Below are 14388 nucleotides of genomic sequence, written 5' to 3'. Positions count from 1 at the left end.
ACTTAGCTTGATAAGCAAGTAACATAATATTACATTTTTTTTAATTATCATTAAAAATATAAAAAATTATTAATAAGATTTCATAAGCTTAAGTAAAACTATCATATTTTTTTTTTATTTTTTACTTTTACTGTCTCTAGGTTGAGAAATTTTGGCCAATTACATACTTTAGTTTTAAGCTTTTGACATTTTCTTACAATCAAACTCAATTTAAAAATAGAAAATATTTTCAATTTGAGCTAAATTTATCAGTCCTTCAAACACAAAGTTAATGTTTGGTTTCTTAAGTTAGAAAAAAGTTTATCTTAAACTATCTGTCTAAACATTATTGAAATGAATACTATGCAACAATAGAATGTTCACTATAAAATTGCAATATATAAATAACTTGTAATTATTAATTATATAAGTAAAATATTTAATGTAATTAAGGTAGAGAGACAAAAACAAATATTTCTTAAATTATATAAACTAAATTAATAAATTTTAAACTTGTGCGACAAAAACTTAATAGAACCTAAGATAAAGTTAAAAACAATACTAACTAGTGCCGTATGTTCATTTATATTCATGTGTTGCCTCGATTGAAGATATCTTCCCTATTAGGTCTTCTATTATATTCTTTAGTTTTATGTTATATTTACTATTATTTTTTCATACTTACAATATTTATAAAATATTTTTTAAAATTTAAATTGTTTTTTTACCATATTATTAATTATTTATATATAGCATCATTTCTCATATAATGAATTAAAAAATAATAATCCTATAATTCACTATCTTTTAATCCTAATCCTATATTGTTGTGACTCTCCTTTGTTAATATAGATGATAATATTAATATACAAAGTATAGAGACAAAGAGAGAATACAATTTGTAATTTTTATATTAGTTCGTCTCATCAAAGAGATTATGTCCAATTCTTAATCATCTAATTGAGTTCCATTAAGCAAACTACTTTGGCAAAGTACATGTTGACTATTCTTTGTGCACGTGACATTCTTGACTAACCCCCTTGAGTATTATTGACACAAACCTCTTTTAACTTAAGTGAGTATTCTTTGTCTCGTAGTTATTCATGGCTAACTCATTGAGTATTATTGACACAAGTCATTCAAGGCTTAATTGAGTATTTTTTACTCAAGTCACTCCTGGCTAAGATGAAGAAATTGTATACATGGTAATCAATTGGTCACATTGAAGCTTGTCCGAGAGAATAATCGTTTGAAAATGTATGTAAAATTTAATCACTCTTTCTCTCAGTTAGCTTATTGAACACCAATAATGCTATCTTTGAAGCTTTAAATAGGAACAAAAAATCTGAGTAGTGTTTAAACACTTTACAATGTGGTCTCTCTCTTTCTTCCTCTCTTCAAGATGGTTTATGTAGGCTCTGAAGAAATGATTGTTATGAATATATTTGTATTCATTGAATCAACTTTAGTTTTTCTTAGTGTAGTTATTTCGTCTCATGAGCTTGCTTGATTGGAATGCATTAAGTGCACTTCAAATAGCATTAAATGCTCTTTTATTATTTACGTAATCTTGTCAATAACTGGATCAAGTTATCTTTCCTTAGGCAGTGTGTCTTGGCTTAATTTTTTCTACTTGTGGTAGTTGTATGTGGTAGATATCCCTTTCAAAGTTTTCAATGTTTAGTCTAGGGAATTTGCAGAGAAGAAGCAATTTTACCTTGAGCTCTAAGAGATCTTTTGTTGTTGACTTTAACTTATGCTTTCAATGAATATCTTTAGTAGTTGGACATTCCCAACAACATAGAATAAGCATATTGATATTTATTGACGTACGTGATTAGCTTAGTCTATATGCATATCGTCTGATGTTTTATGAACGTTTCATCTCATCTTCTATGTGCCTTAGCAGACATGAGAAAAGACATCACAATATTATATATCAGATGAAACATTTTTATAGGCGAAGTATGACCATGTTTTATATTTTATTGTTTTAACCCTTAGTCAAAATCTTAAGGCGTTGGACTTTTGCCTTAACAATATTAAAATTCATTTTCACCCAATAAAGAAAGTTCTTAAATATCTTAAGGGTACAATTGATTTTGGAGTAAGATATCATTATGTTAAAAAATCTAGTCTTCTTGGCTACTCTGATAGTGATTGGACTGAATGTGTTGATATGAAAAGTACTTTAGGTTATCATTTTAACTTTGGTTCTGAATTTTTTCATGACTTTTGAAGAGGTAGGAAATCATAGCTCAATCTACTGTAGAAGTAGAATATGTTGTTGCAACTGCTGTACGACATTACGTGGAAGATAAATGAATTTATATACGAGTTTTAGTCCAATTTTTATATTTATTTATATTATTTTTTAATAATATTTTTTTTATGTAGTGATAGATGAATATTAATAGTGAAGTTTTATAATAATATTTAATCTAAGAATTGTTTTTAGAAAAATAAACGAAAATTTCGTCTGTGATTTCCATTCTAAAGCAACATGGAAAGGTAGACAGTGAGCACCAATTTTATTTAATTAATCTATTATCAATTTGTGTTATTATATTATTAATATAGTTGTTAAATAGTTATTTTAATTATGAAAAGTGTTATTTTTCGTTTTTAGAATGTTGAATTAAGTATGTTTCCAAATGATAGTGTTTAGTGTCACGTTATGGAATAAATTCGAACTAGTCGCTTGAATTGTATAGGAATCTCTTAAAGTTGTCAGCATTTACTTTTTCATGATTGACAATATACGTGCTGAAATTCTATTAAATTTCAACGAACTTAGTGAATAAACTATAATAAATTATCTATATCTATCTATAGATAGAAGAAAAATAAAAATACACAAATGAAATAAGAAATCGAAAAAATGAACAAGTTGATATATGAAAAAGTAAAAGGTTTTGGTCTTAATAATGTATAACAACATCTTAGTAGATGCACCCTATGAATGCATAACTTGTCAATTAGAGTTGATGAGTTCACACAAAAATAAAAAGAAAAATCTAACATTTATTAAATAATAATATCAGTTTGTGTCTAAAAATAGGCATGAATGCTAATAAGTTATAAGTTTTTGTGATAAGTAGAAAAATCTTATTCAACGAGCTTAATGTAACAGATGGTGAAGTCTAATTCCAAAATTTATAAACTATATATTTCTATTTAATTTGACTTTCTTATTTAAAAAATATTAAAAATATTACAGTGTTTAGTTTTAACTTTATTTTAAGTTCTTTTTATTTAATATCATTTCATTATTAATTATTTTAAGTCTAGTAGTATAGTTTTTAGTATTATCTCAAACTCATATGGATTTGACCTTCTTATTTTTAAAAAACTACTAACAAGTGTTTGTAAGAAAGTCAACAACCTATTAAAAATATAAACTACACGTGTAGAAACCTACTTCATAAAGCACGAAACTTTAGGTGTACAAAAATTCACTCTAGAATTCAGAAAGTATATGGAAAGATATTACTTGATCTGATGGATTATCCAAAAATATTGTTAAAAGCATATTGTTATGTAATGTTATCATTTTATGCCTTTAAGTAAAAACTTCAAAAGATTGTTTATAACCAATTACAATATGATGATATTGAAGAGTTCTTGAATAACAATAGAAATAAACAAGAATGATTTGAAATTTTATGAAACATGTTCTGCTATGAAATTTTGGAAAAAAAATTTATATAAGTAATTTTAAAAAACTCAGTTATTCGATCATATTATAAGTAATAATACATTATTTATTCTTACCTGAATATAGAAAGTAAATAAATAATGTAATTAATTATCTATAGTTCTCATCAATTATTTGCCAACCTTGTATTCTAAGTTTCAGATAATGAAATTAATATAATTGATTATTTTACTTATAATAATCGATTCTTGCATAAGATAATTAATTAATTGCACAAACATAATTTTGTGTATCACAAAATAATTAATTTTGTTTATTACAAAATAATCAATTTTATTTTAACATAATTAATTACTATGTTTTAAAATACTTTTTAAAATCCTTTTGAATTTTTTTTTTGGCATGAAAGACAGATAATAATCCTGCATATATGCATAAACTTAAATTTAAACTTACTTTTTTTATCAGTAAAAAAAAATATGAATCACTTAAGAAGTGATCCAACCCGTATACATACCAACTACTCTACTCAAACGAAAGATCTCATAACCTTTCTAAAATCAGTCAACTCAAAACCAATGAAAACACACAAAAAAAAAAAAACCATCAAACATTCATACACAAACAAAAACTAACAGGGACTTCAAATCGAAAGCAAACAAGTTAACAGATCAAGACACCAATCAGAAGAAAAAAAAAACAAGCAGAAGCAAAATAAGAAGTAATCTTTTGGTTAAATTGATTAAGCTTGCTGTGATAACTTTTTCTATTTGGATGTTATGGCGTATGATGAATTATGCTCGTTTTTAGGATAAGATTGAGGTTTCTAGGGCTATTTCAGTTATTAAAGATTTAACTTGTCTAGTGGGAAAGTCGTCTAAAACTTCAATGAAGAATGATATGATGGATTTCAGTGTGATTAAGTTTTTTGGTCTTAATACTCGTACTGGTAAAGTTCTTTGTCCTCTTCCTGTTAGATGAGAGTTTTCTTCACCAGACTGGGTTAAAATTAACATTGATGGGGCTGTTAGGGGTTATGCAGGTCTTACCGCTTGTAGAAGTATTTTCCGTGGGAGTATGAGGGTTTATTGGAGTTTTCTCTGCGTTTCTTGACGTCCAGACTGCTTTGGTTGCTGAATTTATGGATTTATATATGTTTTGGAGAAAACTCAAAAGTTGGGACTTACTAATGTCTGGTTGGAATGTGGCTCTGCCTTGGTTTGTGCTATGTTTACTGCTAGGACAAATGTTCCTTGGATGCTTCGTAATCGATGGAATACTTGTCTTAATTACTGTGGAAAAATCAGTTTAGGATTACTCATATTTTTCGTGAAGGGAAAGTGTGTGCTGATAAGTTGGCTAATTTAGGATTTATTCATAGAGAATCTTTTGCTTCCATCTAGTTTGTTCTTAGAATTTTTTATTAATTGGTATAGTCTACCTATGTATCGTTTTTGTTAACATATGAGTTTTGGTTTAGTCCCCTCATATTTTTTGTATTTTCTTTCTTTTTCTTTTTATAATAATATTTTTTTCATGTGATGACAAATGATTGTTGTTACTTGAGGTGTCAGCCTAGCTGAGATTTCAAGTAGTATAATGATGCCTAACATGAAAAACTTTTTATAAAAAAAAAGAAGTAATGCAAGACCAAGTCTTTAATTGAGTCAAAGAAAAGATTTCAAAATGATCAATCGCTTCGCCCTTAAAAATGTGATTATTCCGGTGTCTCAAAATCTCACCAATGATTGTAACCCAAACACTTCCTCAAGTAACATTTACATAGTCTGGAACATTGCATAAAATAAAGTGTAAGAAATGTGAACCATAATCAATATGATCTACCGATGCCACCCCAAGCCAAGCATAACATTGATTCCAAACTAACCAAGCTATTATGCATTAAAAAACAAGTGTCTTGTAGTCTAACTTCTTCCCGACACAAACAACAAGAGATGCAATCAACTGTAACCCCTCGCCTAACCAAATTGGCCTTAGAAGCAATGGAATTACCCAACACCCTCAAAGCAGTAAAGAGAGCAAAAGGTAACACTTTAATCTTCCAAAAACCTTCGAGTAGGGATGAACTTTTACTGACGCAAGACTTCCTTAAAATACTGTTGGCCGAACTGATCGAGTATCTCGAATTCACGTCATCCTTCCACTCCTAGCTATCTTCCTTATTCAAGACAAGACACGAGCCTTGAAGCTCCTGGATAAGCTGAAATTCCTGAGTCTTTTCCCAATCGAACAAACCTCTTCTCCACTTAATAACCAAATTCCAAGAGTTGGAGGCCCATTCTCCAAAAGAATCCAAGAAAGCATCTTTGCTAATACATAAATAGAAAAATCTTGGAAACCTACTCTTCAAAGCTTCAGAACCCAACCACACATCATCCCAAAACAGAATATTATTTCTATTACCGAGTGTCCACTCAAGGCAACCCTTAAAATTCCTTCCCCACTCCTTCATCCTCTAAATCCCTTCAGATCTCTCCACCATAGAGACTCATTGTAAGAACTCTTATTCTTTTTCAGACTCCTCCAACTGTCGTATTTTGATTCAATAACCTCTTTCCAAAGCCCTCCCTTGTCAGAACCCAATTGCCAAATTCATTTTCCCAACATAGCCACATTGAATAACCGTAGATCCAAAATACCAAGACCACCAGCTTCCCGGCTCACAAACCTTTCTCCAAGAAACCCAAGCATTCTTCTTCCCAACCAGACCTTAACCCCACAAAAAATTCCTCTGTAATTTCACGATTTCCTTCAACACCAAAGAAGGCAACTTAAACAAATAAACGTACAACAACGAAATGGAAGAGATAATAGACTTAATAAATTAAAGTCTTCTTGCCAACGACATGAATCTACCTTTCCACCTACCCATTTTGCTTTTAATCCTTTCTATACGGTGACCCAAAATGCACATCTCTTATGACAACTCCCCACGAGCAATCCCAAATACTTAAATGGAGTATTCATCACATCACAATTGAGTAACGCAATAAAACGTTGGATCATTAACTTATCCACTCCCAACCCACCAATCATACTTTTAAAGAAATTAACCTTAAGGCCATATGTTAACTTAAAGCAATTCAACATTACTTTACTAGTGAACACGCTTTTAGTATTGGCTTCACAAAAGAACAAAGTGTCATCAACAAATTGAAGCATATTTACCTTTACCTTTACCTTAACCCCGATCTCCAAACTTTCAACCAAGTTCAGCTCAACTACTTTCCTTGACACCCTTGCCAAAACTTTAGCCATGATAAGGAACAAAAAAGGCGCAAGAGGATCACTTTGACAAAGACCCTTATGTGGATGAAATTTCTTAGCTGGATTGCCATTTACTAACTCCGAGATAGAATAAGATTCCAAGCAGGCTTTGATCCACCTAATCCATTTTTCACAGAAACCCAACCTACCTAACATGTAAAAGATGAAATCCCAACTAACAGAGTCATAGACCTTCTCGTAATCAACTTTAAGGAAACCCAACTTTTCTTCTTCTTTCTAATCTCCTCTAAGACCTCATTAGCCACGAGAACACTGTCCAATAACCCCTTTCCTTCAAGAAAAGTTGTCTGTCTAGGATATATGACTTTGGTTATTACTTTTTTCAACCTTAGTGACAGGAGCTTTGATACATTTTAATAAACAACCAACCAAAGAGATAGGTCTAAAATCACAAAGTTGTTGGGGATTATCAACCTTGGGTAACAAACAAATGAACGACGCATTAGACCCCCTGGGCTATCTACCTCTACCCGCGAACTCGTTAACTACCGAAAGAATATCCTCTTTTAAGAACTCCCAACCGAATTTAATAAAACCGAAATTAAAGTCGTCATGGCCAGAACTCTTATAACTATCACAACTCCAAACAACTGATTTAACTTCCTCTTCAGAAAAAACTCCTACCATCATACTATTATCTTCATCTGAAATTGAACTAAAGCTAACATTGTCCAGTCTTATAGAAATCCCTTCAAATTTGTCAAATCTAGCTTCAAAAATCTCTGACCTTGTCCTTAACCACCTCCTTATCCTCACACCACTGACCATTATCAAAAACCCCGTTTAGCACATTCCTATCCCTCATCCATTTAATAACTGAATGGAAGAACCTAGTATTGAGATCACCCTGTTTCACTCACTTTTGACGTGGTGCAAAATCGTTTCTTGTTTGAAAAAGTTCCTGTTTTGTTGTGCTAGCAAAAACCTCTTTTATTCACAACCTTGCTCGTCTAACTCACTCTCGTCGTCACGTGCGTCCAACTCTTGAATTTTCTTTTTAAAATCTTCCCCAATCTGATTGACATTCCCAAAAATATCTTTGTTCCAACTTTTTAAGTTAGCATTTAGCTTTTCCAGTTTTTCCTACCATCTCTTTGCCTGACATCCAAGCATCTATATAATTTTGGACACCAATCCACAATCGATTGTTTTAGAATTAATGTGCAATGATAAGAAACTGACCTGCTGAGGACAAATTGTTTACTATCCGGCCATAAATTCAACCACTCACTGGAAACCAGCACCCTATCAATTATACTCTTAACAGACCCATTTGGTTTGTACTAAGTAAACTTTCTACCCACCATCGGGATATAGACCAATTTCTATTTATCAATAAAGTCATTAAACTCTCTCATTTCTTTGATGTAATCTGACATTGAGTACCTGTTTCTTCTCTCCTTCTAGCCCGAATAGAATTAAAATCCCCTAACACGCACCAAACCCTGTTGTTATGATTTCTTCTGATCACACTAATCTCTTCCCAAATTAATTTCTTTTCCTTCAATGAACCAAAGCTATAGACGTTCACAATAGTAATCTGAACCCCGACACCCACCTTCCACACCCCTACGATAATAGAAAAATTCTTCCCGTTAAAGGAACGTGTAAGTTGAAAGCGGTTCCTCCTCTACATAGTAATAATCTCCCCTGCATAATTGCAAGCACCATTTTCAATCCACTCAATATCATTAGAACATTAGATGAAACAACAATTCTCTCTACTAATTGAAACATTTTGTCTCTTGTAAACAGATCATATCTACTTGCTCTTTACTTATTAAATCTCTAACGTACTTTCTCTTAATACTACCTCCTAACCCCCCTTATATTCATACTAAAAAATTTCATCATTGGAAACGTAAACTTCCTTAATCATACATGAAAGCAAAAGACAACACTTTATAATTTTTTAAGGTATTTTATAAAAGAAACTAATCTAGAGCATTGATAAATATAATCCCTAAAATATAACTTAATAATAAATAAGAATGAAAAAATAAAATACAAACATATATTTATACATACAAATTACCAAAAATAGATTATTGATAAAAGATATTAAAATTTACAGAAACAAGTATTTCAAAACATTAGAATAAAGTTTCTTCATACGACATATACAAGTAATCCCTACTTTGGTCCTTTTGACTTTTTAACACGTAACATCACCTGGTTGTATGTCAACGTATATGATCATCCCAATAGCAACATAACACACAAGCTAAACTAGTTGAAAAGAACCAATACATATAGTTTCTTTAAATAAAATATGTTAATATAATACAAAATCATTCATAATCTTATTAATTATCACTATAAGAAAAAACATTTATTAAATAGAAACCAATTTTAGAGAATAAAAAAATTATTGGTATCTAAATTAGTTTCTATTATTTATAAATAGTTTCTAAATTGATATTTAATTAACTACCAATGTTTTAACTATCAACTTTAGAATCTAAATAATTAGTAGCCAAAACTTTGGTAGATAATTAAATACCAATTTAGAAACTAGTTACAATAATATAAACTAATTTAGAAACCAATATTTTTTAGTACCTAAAATATATCTAATTTAGTCAACATAACAACTAATTATTTCTAGTCTCTAAAATTTGTTTCTAATTTTTCAATAGTGTATATTTCTCGCTTTTAACAAAAGTCACCAAAGAATCACATCATAACATATTTCACTTTAGATTAACACTTTTGACACATAATCAAAATTTACTTGTTAAATATTATAACTCACTCACATCAAATTAGGATATTTTATTATACAAATTTTACAAAGTGTTGTATATGAACTTCCATTATTTTTTTTATCACATAATACATTTATCTAAAAGATTCATATTATTAGTAAAACTTGAATATCTTATTCCCATGATAGTTTCATAACTCAATATTCACACTATACTCAAACCAAATCAATTTTTCACCTAGGTAAATACCTTCATACTATTATACAATGTATTTCATCTAAAACATTTTCTAGACATATTTAAATTCATCAAAGAGAATGAAAATTTTCTCGTAACATAAGTTCCTAGTATTTAAGGAAAGTAGAGGAAGAAAAACCAAAACACCAAAAAGGACTTATTGATCAGCTAAATTGATCCAACCTTAATAAGTTCAAACATACCAAATAAACAAAAATTCCCAATACCACTTTGCATGCATGTTTCTCATAGGGTAAGAAAATGGAAGTGATGAAAGGAAAGAGATTATTCAAGGCAACAATCAATATGTATGTTCTAGCTTATCTTTTAGCTACCATGAATTTGAAAAAGTGGTAAAAAGGGACAATATATGTTATGTTCTTGAGAGAAGGATGAGAGGATGGAGAAGAGTGTGAAATAGGATGAATAAGGAAACTCTTAAGCTTTTATTAACTTCATAAAATATTAAAACTTGTTATTTGTAGTGCATGAGAGTAAGCTTACTCCCCCTCTTCATCTTTTTGGTTCTAGATTAAAATCTATGCTTAACTTAAAAGCCCAAAACAAAATGCTTAACTTAACTCTTAAGCTTTTATTTCCATTACCTACCTTAATTTTTATTCTTACCCTCCATTAGCCCAATGTCATTTAGGTGGGACGAACCAACATTTTGAACCCGCCAATTCGCATTAGCCTAACCTATCAACCCATTGGGTCACAGGCGGGACGAAGCGGGCCAACTCGTGTATATATTATTCTTTCTCTAGACGGATTACATTATTCTTTCGCTCCTTTTCTAGTATTTTTCGCTCTTCTGATTTGGGAAAAATTAGGGTTTAGGGACCAACTCCATTAGGCCAATTCAATTCTCGACCCTTGTCATGCCTCCCCCTTGCACCTATTTCAATGACTTCGACAACTCTCTCCCTACCATTTACCTTTATTATTTCATTCTCCCTATTGATTCCCTTGCTGCCATTATTGTTAGGTACTTTACCCTCACATATTTTTGTATAACCTTGTTATCATGTTTTGCGCATGGAAATAGGAATTTTAGTGTGGATCATATCACCTACAAACAAACTAACAAATGTAGCTTAATGATTCTCTATGTTAAGGTTTGAAGTATTGTTGACCTCATACATTAATATGTTTTCACAATTCAACTTTGTTTTTGCAATTTTATTATTAAATCTAAAGCGTATCACTCTCAATCTTTAGAATTTCAAAATGGACCCTATTATTCCTATATACAATTCTAAATTCTGAAATGCACTTTTTTATTAGTTACCATTAATTTTTTTTGGATGAATTTTATAGTATGTTTTTTTTTCTCCATTTTATTACCTTTGGTTATAGAACTTTAATGTAAATTCTCAAAATCAAAGTGTTCAAGAGTTTCTATAGGTTGAATGGTGTCGTGTAATTAGTTTACTATCATGTTGATGTTTTTCTTATTATTTTCTAACCTTGTTTTGATATTTATTTCATCTGGAATTTTAGGAGGAACTGTCTATGAAGTGTTTTGTTTTGAATTTTTGGTGTCCCCACTTTTTCTTGCCAATAATAAAGAGATAGTAATTTTTGTACATTGTTGTATAAGAATAAGAATTAATTAATGTTCTTGTAAGTCATGATACAATTTAGTACTTATAGATTCTTATTATTTTAATTTGTTTATTCCAATAAAGTATGAAAAAATTAGTAAATTAAAGACTGAAAAGTACTAGACTTAAAAAATTCAACCATGTGATTGAAGAGTTATTTTTTCTAAATTTTTCCATATTCAACTTTGGATCTCTATAACCATAATTTAAACTAAATATTTAAATCAATCAAAATAGAAAGGCAATCATGTCTTTCCTTTATTACTGTAATTTAGTATTAATTCATTGTTTAGAATATGTTGTTATATGTTCGATCTTTTATATATTTTTGTTAATTTTTTGAAGCTTAGTTTTATGTTACAGAAAGGTAAAAAAGTGAGACAAAAAAGCAAATCTCAAACCAATGAAACACTTATCAAGTTGTGTTGTCATACTATTACTTGAAATTGATTCCGGCTTGCTGGAGTAGTTATGGTATGGTTAAAAATGTTTTTTTCTTTTGTTTTGATTTCCTTATATTTCTTCTTATTTGACTTAATATTGATTTATTATGTGAACTATTATCGTTCTCTTTGTCTTTTAATTACATAGAAATTGAGATCACTTTTTAATTAGAAACATGATTGAACATTAAAAATAATGGATGAGTCAATTAGTAAAACTTTTTGTGATGTTAATGTCTATGACGATCATGTAACTGGGAATGGGGCTCAAGATATTTTTGAGAATGAATCTAAAAGTGTTGGACCTAATAAGAAAAAAAGATAACTCTACAACATTCGGTTATTGAAAATTCTTTACTACGATTTGTGATGATGGGAAAGAGAGGGCAGAGTCTAATGGCTATAACAAAAAATATGTAATTGGTGGTAAAAAAATATGACTCTTCCCATTTAAAGTGTTATATTGAAAGGTGTAGTAAAAAAACAATGAAGATGTAAGTCAAATGATTTGGACATGCAAGAAAAGTTGAAGGCAAAAAAAATTGATCATACAGTGTTTCGTGAATTGTGTGCTAATTTAATTATTCGACATGGCTTACCATTGAATTTTTTCGAGTATAAAAAACTTAATACTTGGATAAGTTATTTGAATCCTGATGCGATTCTAGTTTCTAGAAATACTATTAAGAATGAGATATTAAGAATATTTATGAAAGAAAAAAGTAGAATGAAGGAAAAGTTGAATAAATTATAAGTAGGATTTGTTTTAACTTATGATTTATAGATATCTTGCATTCCATGGGTTATATAAGTTTGACAACACGTTGGTTCAAGTTGGAAGTTAAGTACAAAAAATCTTAACCTTTTTCATTTTCCTCCACCTCATGCTGGATTTGAGTTGTCTAAGAAGATAAATGAATTTTTGCATGATTGGGGAAATGAAAAAAAGAATCATTTCTATCACTTTGTAATGGTGAGTTCTTTCATGTACATTTTTGTGAACACACTTTAAATTTGATTGTTCAAGAAGGATTGGAGGTACTTGATGATGTTTTAGATCAAATTAGGGAGAGCATGAGGTATGATGGGGGTTATGAGAGTAGAATGATTAAATTTAAATAAGTGGGTAGTGTTTAGATGTTTCTACAATGTGGAACTTAAATTTTGTTATGCTTCAAAGTGCTCTTAAATTCCAATGTGTTTTTGGAAGCTTACACCTAGTTGATGAGAATTACAAGTATTGTCCATATGAGGAAAAATGGAAAACATTGAGATTCTACTATGAAAGGGTTTATCCTCTTTGTTGGGAAGTAAAGTGATAGAAAATAAAGGAAAATTTGCACATGGTTTTTTTCTCAATATTGTACCAAGGGTTCAACTTCAAATACTCTAAATCTAAGCATATTGATCTTTTATCTTCATCCACTCCCTCCAAGTCAAGCCTTTTTATGTAAGTTATTTACTTTGTTACTAATTCAAATATTATTTTTTAGTTAAATGAATTTTTTTTGGGTTATCATATTAGAAATTAAAAGTCATCTTTTGTCAGATATTGTGAATGCAATTATTTGTACGTCCAATTGGAAGCATATTTTTTATGGTAATTTGTGTAATTTAAATATAATTAAGTTTTTTTATTTTGATAAACATTTTTTTTTATATTCTAACATGTTCTTCATTTTCATGTGATATTGAAGATGATGAAGAAAGTGACAAAGATGGAAGAGTGGAAATGACTTGTTCTAAGGGTGCCTCTAATAATCGTGAAATGTCGTCTTATTGCTTTATGACTATTTTTATGTCTAGTTTTGATGACTTTAACTTTAATTAGTTTCATGTTTAATTTTGACTGTTGTTGATACTTTAACTTTATTTTGCTTTATGTTTCATTTGGCTAAAGTATGTTGTTTTGAATTGTTGATGGCTAAATTTTATTGTAATTTATGATTTATTGGAGTATTGTTCATGTTTACCTTGTTTTGTTAGACATTAAACCTTTGTTTGATTATAATAGTAAAGTTTGATTCCATTTCATTGGTGTTCCTTGTATTTTTATTTTCTAAAAAATTATATCAGTGACTACAAGTAGATAAATAGGCCCAAAATCAAAAAATGGAAAAGTTGCAAAAATATTGTTTTTTTTTAAAAAAAAATATTGAAAAAATGGCAGACCAGTCCACAAACTCGCCAATCCATCTTATAACGAGACAAATTACAAATTTCAGTCCATATATCCTACGCGAGTAAGCCTGAATTGTCCCTTTTTTGTGGGTCAATGAGTTTGACCCAAAACGCATCGAGCTAATTTGTTTTGTCACCCCTACATACAAGCAATAGAATTGAGGTAGTTTCTTCCCACACCCCTACATTTTTCTTTTTGCACCCCTACAATGTTTTGCAAAGACAAAATTGTCCCTATTCAAAATTGCCCCGCAATTCATACGTAT

Source organism: Phaseolus vulgaris, chromosome 9, assembly GCF_051622355.1.
Source record: "Phaseolus vulgaris cultivar YP4 chromosome 9, ASM5162235v1, whole genome shotgun sequence".
In the NCBI taxonomy this organism is placed as follows: domain Eukaryota; kingdom Viridiplantae; phylum Streptophyta; class Magnoliopsida; order Fabales; family Fabaceae; genus Phaseolus; species Phaseolus vulgaris.
The sequence above is the reverse complement of the archived record's forward strand: the minus strand, read 5'-3'. Positions refer to the sequence as shown.